The sequence below is a fragment of the Thunnus maccoyii genome, chromosome 5, assembly GCF_910596095.1.
Source record: "Thunnus maccoyii chromosome 5, fThuMac1.1, whole genome shotgun sequence".
Lineage (NCBI taxonomy): Eukaryota > Metazoa > Chordata > Actinopteri > Scombriformes > Scombridae > Thunnus > Thunnus maccoyii.
This window is the reverse complement of record NC_056537.1, coordinates 35479448-35488873: the sequence shown is the minus strand read 5'-3', so window position 1 is coordinate 35488873 and position 9426 is coordinate 35479448. Positions and strand designations below refer to the sequence as shown.

Sequence of the window (9426 nt, the reverse complement as noted above, 5' to 3'; positions counted from 1 at the left end):
ATCGCAAAAATTGGAAAGGATTTGGCGTTCCACCAAAGTAGAAGAGTCTCGCTTAGTCTGGCAAGATAGTCTTAAAACATATAGGAAGGCCCTCTGTAATGCCAGAGCCACCTATTACTCAGCATTAATAGAAGAGAATAAAAACAGCCCTAGGTTCCTTTTCAGCACTTTGGCCAGGCTGACAAAGAGTCATAACTCTATTGATCCATGGTTTCCTATAGCTCTCAGTAGTAATGACTTTATGAGCTTCTTTAATGATAAAATTCTAACTATTAGAGACAAAATTAACCACCTCCTGCCCTCAACAGGCATCGTTCTCTCCCCAAACACAGGCACCTTAGAAACAGCTGTAAATCCTGACATATATTTGGACTGTTTTTCTCCAGTCGACTTTTCTGAACTAACTTCAGTGATTTGTTCAGCTAAACCATCAACCTGTCTCTTAGACCCCATCCCAACTAGGTTGCTTAAGGAAGCCTTACCCTTAGTTAGCACTTCTTTACAAGATATGATCAATCTGTCTTTAGTAACAGGCTATGTACCACAGTCCTTTAAAGTAGCTGTAATTAAACCTCTTCTTAAGAAGCCTAGTCTTGATTCAGGAATTTTAGCCAATTATAGACCTATATCTAACCTTTCATTTCTCTCCAAGATCCTTGAGAAAGCAGTCTCTAATCAGTTATGTGACTTTCTACATAACAATAGTTTATTTGAGGATATTCAGTCAGGATTTAGAGCGCATCATAGCACAGAGACAGCACTGGTGAAAGTCACAAATGACCTCCTAACTGCCTCGGACAAAGGATTTGTCTCTATACTTGTCCTGTTAGATCTTAGTGCCGCATTCGACACAATCGACCATCAAATCCTTTTGCAGAGACTGGAACATTTAATTGGCATTAAAGGAACTGCATTAAGCTGGTTTAAGTCCTATTTATCAGACCGATTTCAGTTTGTACATGTTAATGATGAATCCTCCGTTTTCATTATTATGCAGATGACACCCAACTATATTTATCAATGAAGCCAGATGAAACCAATCAGTTAAACAAACTCCAAGCATGCCTTAAGGACATAAAGACCTGGATGACCTGCAATTTTCTACTACTAAATTCAGATAAAACTGAAGTTATTGTGCTTGGCCCTAAACACCTTAGAAACACATTATCTAATGATATAGCTACTCTGGATGGCATTACCCTGGCCTCCAGCACCACCGTAAGGAATCTGGGAGTTATCTTTGATCAGGATATGTCCTTTAACTCCCACATAAATCAAATCTCAAGGACTGCCTTTTTTCATTTACGCAATATCGCAAAAATCAGGCACATCCTGTCCCTAAAAGATGCAGAAAAACTAGTTCACGCATTTGTTACTTCCAGGCTGGATTATTGCAATTCCTTATTATCAGGCTGCCCTAACAAGTCTCTAAAGACTCTCCAGCTGGTCCAGAATGCAGCTGCACGTGTATTGACAAAAACTAGAAAAAGAGATCACATTTCTCCCATTTTAGCTTTGCTACATTGGCTTCCTGTAAAATCTAGAATAGAATTTAAAATCCTTCTCCTAACTTACAAAGCCCTTAATGGTCAGGCACCATCATATCTTGAAGAGCTCATAATACCATATTATCCTACTAGAACACTGCGCTCCCAGAATGCAGGCTTACTGGTGGTTCCTACAGTCTTTAAAAGTAGAATGGGAGGCAGAGCCTTCAGCTATCAGGCTCCTCTTCTATGGAACCATCTACCAGATTCGGTCCGGGGTGCAGACACCCTCTCTATGGTTAAGAGTAGGCTTAAAACTTTCCTTTTTGATAAAGCTCATAGTTAGGGCCGACCAGGCTCGCCTTGGATCAGCCCTTAGTCATGCTGCTATAGGCCTAGACTGCTGGGGGACTTCCCATGATGCACTGAGCTCCTCTCTCCTCCTCCTCCTCTCCATCTGTATGCATTCATGTAACATCAATGCATGTCAATAACTTTGCTTCTTCCCCGGAGTTTTTTGTGCTTTCTCATTTCACAGGAAACCTTGGGTTCTGGGCCGAGCCTTCGCGGTCCTTCACAGTCCTGATGGCATCCTTCCCTGGCTATTGATGCTTATACTTATTGTTATTGTTATGATTGTAGTTCTTCTGTCCCCCCTCCCCCTTTCCCTCTCTCTTTCTCTCTCTCAACCCAACCGGTCAAAGCAGATGGCCACCCACCAAGAGCCGGGTTCTGCTTGAGATTTCTACCCGTTAAAGGGGAGTTTTTTCTTACCGCTGTCGCCAAGTGCTTGCTCATGGGGGAATTGTTGGGTCTCTGTAAATTAAAGAGTACGGTCTTGACCTGCTCTATGTGAAAAGTGCCTTGAGATGACTTTTGTTGTGATATGGCGCTATATAAATAAAAATTGAGTTTCAGTGTATGAATGTGTGTGAATGGTTAGTTTCCTCTGATGGGCAGGTTGGGACCTGAGGTACCTAAGGACCTACAGGGTAGCCCCTGTACCATTCAGTGTATGAATGTGTGTGAATGGGTTAATGTGATTCGTAGTGTAAAAAGCGCTTTGAGTGGTCGGAGGACTAGAAAGGTGCTATACAAGTACAGTCCATTTACCATTTAGCAATATCATAATAAAAGAATCACATTGTTGCCCTAAGCTGGTGATAGCATATAATATGAGGCTAGCATTGATTCAAAGAAACATGTAATACTGTAACTTATGGTTACTCAATATTGCAGAATATGCTGTTTTCTGGTCTAAAGACCTAAAGGTAATAGCAAGCTTAATCATACTATTACACCCTAAATAAGAACAAAAGATAAAACACATGATTAAATTGGATCAGCCCTCGGTTCAATTTAAATGTGACAATAAACTTTCAAAAATCATGGAGTGCAGAGTGAATTGATTGGAAACATGCATAATAAACATGAAAAACACTAGGCAACTGCAGTGCCGAGTCAGGGGATGGGTTCCCAGATAGCAAAAGTAATATGGCCCAGATCCGGCCCAGAGCCTTCAGAAGTTCTGGGCCGGATCTGTAAAATGGTGTTCTTTGGCACAAAGGGCCAATAATGGTGTGGATCCGTTTTTTCACTTCTGGGCTGGCACTGGGCCAGCTCCAGAATGGATGAGAGTATTTTGTAGTCATTTGGCCGAAGGTGGGCCAGATCTGGTTCAGTTCTGTACTGGATCTGGCCCAGAGCCTCCATACCTTCTGGGCCAGATAAGTAAAATGGACCTAGGCTGGTGTCCTTTCTTATCTGGGCTGGAATTCAGTGAGCTCCAGGTCGGATGAAGATCACTTTGTAGCCATTTCGTTCAAATATTTGCTGTATCTGAATCAGGTCTGGGCTAACATAGCTACATTCAAACTAAAAGAAATTTAACTCTGGATATAAATTTCTAGAATTATAGTAACGTTTCTATATGCTTCGACACACACAGTATATTATTAAGGAAGTAAGTGAAAAAGTAAATTCCTTCGTCATGACTGGTTGTAAAAAAAACGAAATCATAACTTGCAACAGGAGATGTTACCTGCATTGTTGTTCATTTACTGTACATTCATCAGTCAAAATCTGTAGTGAAGTGTACTCTACTCATGGTGGATTAACTCCAGAAAAACCTGAATGACGCATGACATGACATCAAATTGGGTTTACCTGTGCACTGTTGAGTGTAAACTGAACGCCCCCTACACTTTGTTATCAGCACACACACCCACAGCGAGGTGGGACATTTTTAGTGCTGCTACTGTAATGCCAAACAAACACTATACTAAAATAAATTTAGATTTAAGTTTTTGAATTTCCAAGTACACTGCTTTTCATTGTGACTGGGGCCGGCTGACTATTTTCATTATGAAGTACTCAACTGAGTACATTTGATTTTTAAATTAATGACCCAATGAAAAGCAATGCATTTAAAATGGAACACAAAAAGATAAAAAAGTGTTATCATGTCATATGACGATAGCATATGACATATGAAAAAGAGACAAAGTCCTTTGAAACCTGTAATTTAGAGTGGATATCTTTTCCCATGACAGTTCATGTGTATACATAATAGAACTAAGTATAAAAACTGACCTTTGACACACCAAAGCACACTGGGAAGAACTAATGTAATTGTCAGGGACCAAGCAGTAAGGCTCAAGAGCACCAGAGGCCTGTACTACGAAGCAAGTTCAACATATCCAGGATATCTTTTCGTTATCTGGCTTCACTGAACCTCAGTGAAGCCTGAAGCTCAGTCAATCCGGGGTTTTCCTATCCAGCTACAAGCGTGTTCATGTGAAAGAGGCGGGGTTGTTAATTATGAGCGACACATCAGAACCATGAATGAAGTACTTCATGATATGAGATGAAACATTGACACCAAGTACCAACGGAAAACTTCTGTTTAAGAGACAGCAAAAAGTCATATTCAACAAAGTGGAATGTAAATGACAGCCTGTAATCATACAACAGAATAAAAAGATGTAGAAACTCTAAAAATAATTTCCACATATTAAAAGTAGGCTACATCTTAAAATACATGTAGGAATTATTATATATAACTTAAGTATAGAGTGAGTATTTTTTGCTATTTAGTTGGATGATGAAGAAACCATCTGAATATGTCACATAAAAAAGAAACTTAAAAGTGATGTCAGACAGTTTCTGCTACCGAAACAAAGAGTGTAAAAGTAGTTAATGACTGATGAGTCTATCTGACCCAAATGTTGCATTTATAATCATGGGAGCCAATTAACAGTGTGTGGCTTAGTTTTCTGATAAAAGACAAGCTTTTGTTTTTATTTCCAGTTATCATCACACAGGTGTCTCATGTTATTCTGAGCTGCAGTGATGAAATAAGAATGTAAAATCATCCACACTGTCAGCTTCGCTCTGGTGATAAATAAACTTTATACTATTAAAATGTAGCTAAAATCATCATTATGTGTTTAGTGTTGTAAACTATCTCTCCATTTGTTAGAAGCTCTGTTTTAAAACCAGAGTGGAAATAGAAAGTCTGGAAAAATAAAATGTGTCTACTGACTTATAAAAATATATATTACTCTTTTTACTTGTCATTTTATTGTAAACTCAGGTCTTTTGTCCATGTTGGGATCCTGTAGGAATGATGACTCTTTTTTACCTAGTGATCTGATTGGTCAGTGGTTGGAGTGTTGTCAGGTGGTGATCCGATCCTCTGAAGTTAACCTGCTCCAGAGCAGGTTAGCTGTTCAGCATCAGTTACCATGGTGATGAAACCCAGTAGGAAGTGAACCAGCATCGTAGGACTGAAAACCCATAGTTAAACCTGAAGTTACCTCGCTAACCCCAAATCCTGCTTCGTAGTACTGACCTCTGGCGTGTAAAGCAAAAAAATGTTATTTATTTACAATTTCATCTTAAAATTCAATTTTCAAAATACAAAAATAATGACACTAGAGAAAAGTAATTTCAAAACTAGGGACCTTATACACAAATTGAGATCAACTAAACAAACAGCAACCTATAATGGACTCAACATAACTGGGGGGCAGGAATAAACAATTAACTCAAAAATTAACCTTAATACCAACAAAGATTTAAACCAGAAATTATTCACAACCAAACTAACAATCAAACCAAAAAAACAAACAAACAAAAAAACAAAACAACAACACTTAAAATAATTAAGTTTAACTGGATCCCAAACATACCCCCACCCAGTTGGCCTCTCCCACTTCCTGTTTGCCACTTCCACTTCCTGGCGCTGCTTCTTTTGGCTAGGGGAGGATTTCATGGATTCATGAAAAACAAAAAGGTAGAATATAGCAAGAAATGTTAATGACAGAATATTAACCAAAATGTCTGCACTCAAATTAGCAAACAAACTGTCAAAAAATCAAGTGTGTGCTGTATGAAAAACAAAAGGCTATGTGGATTGCCATTACTTGAAATGTTTGTATGTTGACGGTGCTAAAAAGAAAACCACTAACACTCAGTATACGCGTGTAGTGCAACTGCCACAGTAATCATGAATGCAAAATATATGTAAAATATACAGTACCTTTATTAAGTCAGCCACTGCTGCTTGGTGGAATGTTGTGATGCCTATAAACAACCAATTGTGAAATTAAAAACACAAAACATAAGTGCTGCTGCAAAAGACTGGCACAATGCTTATGAAACTTACCATGATTAATGCCTCTTTAGCCTTGGTGCGATCTTTGCGGCCACTTCCCCAGTCAAACACAAGGTTAAACCATTGGATAGCGTATGAATCGATCTCACTGTCCAAAGCACTGCTGGCAGCTTGGTTCTTCCTTACAGCCCCTGTTGAGAGAGAATGTCCATCAGTTGATAAGCTGACAGTGACCGAAATTCTCCATTTTCCACTTAGCCCAGCTAATAAGCCACTGTTTTGATAGCTTCTTTAGAGAGTTGGAAAAAAGCATGTCCTATAGGTCAGTTAAGTGATAAATAAATTATGCAACAGCTAGGGATGTCAACAATTAAATAATTACAGAATTTCCTCAACTAGCACCTCAACTACAGAGGCTACAAAGCCTTATATTAGAGACAGGCCTTTATTTCTAATTCCTTCTGTTTATATTTTAGTCTGAAGCCTCATTTCCTTCTGATCCACTCCTGTTTGCCCTATTAAAGTTTTGTTACTACATTATGCTGTTACATATAAACTCAAGACTTCCTGTATCCGTTTCAAATTAAAAGCCCTCTAGAATTTCTGTGGACAGCATCCTTTCATTTCTTAACAAGGCTTTTATTGTGAATTATTTGCAGGAATATGTTGTGGAAAATTCAGTGACTTACATGGTTATATAACACTTCAGATGAGTAATCCACAACAAGAAGGAGTTAGCATAGTTAGTATTGTTAAATGTATTAAATTAAAGCAATATAAATGTACATCATGCTTAGTTGGCATGCACATTATAGGATAGGCACCAGGAGTTTATCCATCCTTGTTGTTATCCCTGGCCTATATTGGGGGTAAACCTTTGTTTGTGTCGACCATGCCCCTGGCCATTATCTGAGGAAATACAGTAATTTTTATTACCAATTTAAATGATCATTATCCGATTAACAGACAAATAGGAGACATGCAGTGTAACAGCTGGAAATTGAATTGTGTTTTTGTGTTAGTACCGGGTAGGGGGCACACTTTCAGCAACATCAAATAAGAAGTCAAAAACTTAATTATTTTGAATTTTGTTTGGTCAATACTGACAGAGTGTTAGTAAAAGCAGTACTGCAGTTACTGACAGAGGCAGTCTACCTCAGGCTAGTTAAGGCTAGTGTTAGCAGTTAAAGCAACTTCCAAAGCACTGTGCCACTAACTACATAAGGTATTTTACTTATAAGCTCATATAGCTTTGATAAAATACCTAATTCAGATGAATGACAGTTACACTGGATACGAGGTAAAAAATTCCTACTCAACAGCACTTAAGTGAAACATTCATTTTCCTCGAGTTGCATCTCTTACATCAGCACTGTTGTGAAGTAAAAAAAACCCCAAAACACTGTGTTTTGTCCTCGTTTACTAGCAATGGCCACACTGTATTCTACAATACTTACTGATCAACAGACTTCTTGTGAGCATTTCTTTTAAGCACTTTTTCCCATTGACTCCTTTCCAGTTTATTTTTTGGCCACGGCCACTGTGTCTGACAAAATCCTTGACAGTATACTCCATGTGATTCTTTTGGTGTTCTGTCCTCCTACAGCACCAAGAGCAGAAATCTGACAAGACAAAAAAGTATTTCAGATCAAAAGACAAAAACTGGATACAATTGTGCACTTTTTTGTTGACAAAATCAAGCCTGACATAAAACTCCCAATTACATGTATTGTTTTGATTAACTGTTGTTGGGCCGTGGCTACAGGTTTGGCTATCAGCAATAATTAATGATTATCAAAGATAATTGTTAATTATTAAAATCAATAAAATTATAAATAAGAATTAATAATAACGGGGCACCACCCTGGACTCAGGATAAAAGATAGCCAATTCAGTCTCAAAGTGTACTAATCTATGAATTTGGGACTTTGATTAATAATTAATTTAATAACTATAAACAAAATCACCATATCAATAGCTAGTTCAGGTTGAAGGATTTGGAGTTCTTTACAGAGCAGGGGTTGTCAAAACTCATTCTTGTGCAACATTAAAATAGACGACAGGTATATCCAAAAGCATTTATTTAACAAAAGGGTAAAAGCAACACACAATACTAATCTAGCTAAGTGTACCTATATACAAGTGTGAGTGTGTGTGTGTGTGTGTGTGTGTGTGTGTGTGTGTGTGTGTGTGTGTGTGTGTTTAGGGAAGACAATAGCAAGATGGCTGCAGTTACCTGGTGACTGAGCACATGGCATGCCGACAATTTGGCTGATAAAGGGAACTACAGAGATAAAAGGCCAGACCATGTGGTGTCTTGAACCACATGCGCTGGTTGAACCAAAGTTCGCCAAACTAGGTTTTAACCTTTTAACTATGTGGTTCTCTATTCAAGGCCAATTGGTGTAGGCTAGAGGTGCCAGGTTAAAATGAGGTTAGTTGCATGCAAGGCCTAGTTACTGGCTGTAACATGTGTTAAGCATGCTAACATTAACCTAGTGGTGTGGCTATGCAGTAACCTGACTATAGGCAACAAGGACATCACAACAACAGTTCAATGTATAACCTCAACCAAATCAATACACGTACAATACATTGTTTGAGTTAAACATTCTTGCTTAGCCGTACTATGCTTCACTGTGTTGCTAGGCTATGCCTAGTTGTTACCAGTCCATGAAGGAAGAGATGCTTTGTGGTGTTCTGCTTTGTAGCCAGTGAATCCGTGGGTGAGTCAGGCTGAGAAGGCTTTGGCTCTGAAGCTGAAAGATGCAGGCATTGCTGGGGAGAGAGCACTCCAGTCATGCAGAGGGCCCAGGTCACTCCTTTGTGTGGAGTTAGCGGCAAGCTAACTCCATTTCGCGGCTCCTGTACTTGTTAAACTGGCCAGCAGACTTGTGTGTTAGCTGCTGGCACAAGGAAACTTAGTTTCTGAGTCTTAGGCAGGCTCTCGTGTCTTCTGCCGTAAAGAAGAAAGTGTGTGTCTGCTGTGAGCAGGCCACACAAGAGAGCAGAGAGCTGCTCCAGCAGCTGCTGGAGGTGTGAAACACCAAGCAGCTGCTCCTGCAGCTGAAGGAGAAAGAGAGCAAGGAGCTGCTCCTGCTGCAGCTCGTGGAGAAAAGAGAAAGATAAGAGAGGAATCTCTAGTTTTGATAACCTGGATACATGGGTGGAGCTTCACACTTTGGGTGCGAACCCCCAGGGCTCAGGTTTCTTGGAGTCTTGAAACATGTGGTAAACTGTGGTCCACATGTAGTCCCAACACTGTATCAAAAATTTTGATCTAAGGGGGGCCCTGTGACTGACTGGTGACCTGTCCAGGGT

At 39.4% G+C, this 9426-nt stretch overlaps 1 long non-coding RNA gene across 2 annotated transcripts; it reads right to left on the bottom strand.

The window, feature by feature from the left end:
• Positions 1-5102: 5102 nt before the first annotated feature.
• LOC121897687 lies at positions 5103-8980 on the bottom strand. Of its 2 annotated transcripts, XR_006096272.1 has the most exons (5): positions 8773-8980; positions 7563-7727; positions 6157-6296; positions 6031-6074; positions 5103-5746 (listed from the first exon to the last, which is right to left on the bottom strand). It is a non-coding gene; the product is annotated as an uncharacterized LOC121897687 (long non-coding RNA). The 2 variants fall into 2 exon arrangements; XR_006096271.1 differs by lacking the exon at positions 8773-8980 and having other exon boundaries at positions 7563-7900.
• Positions 8981-9426: the final 446 nt, after the last annotated feature.